Here is a 274-nt window from a genome sequence, read left to right as displayed (position 1 = left end):
GCATATTTTAGCTGAATATATTAATAATAGTTTATTACGGTATGTATTTGAAATTTATGATAATATATATATAAATGAGAGAATAAGTAAAAAACATTGCAAAAGAATTAGTTACGGGAGAAGTAAAATACACTTTGAAAATGAATAATGAAAGCAACACCTAAAATGAGTAATGTTATGGTGAAAATTGAAGATTTATTGAAGAGTAAATGTTGTTTCTTTTAATAAAAAAGACATTAATAAAATTTTATCATATGTAGTATATATTTTTTTA

This window comes from Arachis ipaensis, chromosome B09 (genome assembly GCF_000816755.2).
Source record: "Arachis ipaensis cultivar K30076 chromosome B09, Araip1.1, whole genome shotgun sequence".
Lineage (NCBI taxonomy): Eukaryota > Viridiplantae > Streptophyta > Magnoliopsida > Fabales > Fabaceae > Arachis > Arachis ipaensis.
This window is presented reverse-complemented; position numbering follows the sequence as displayed.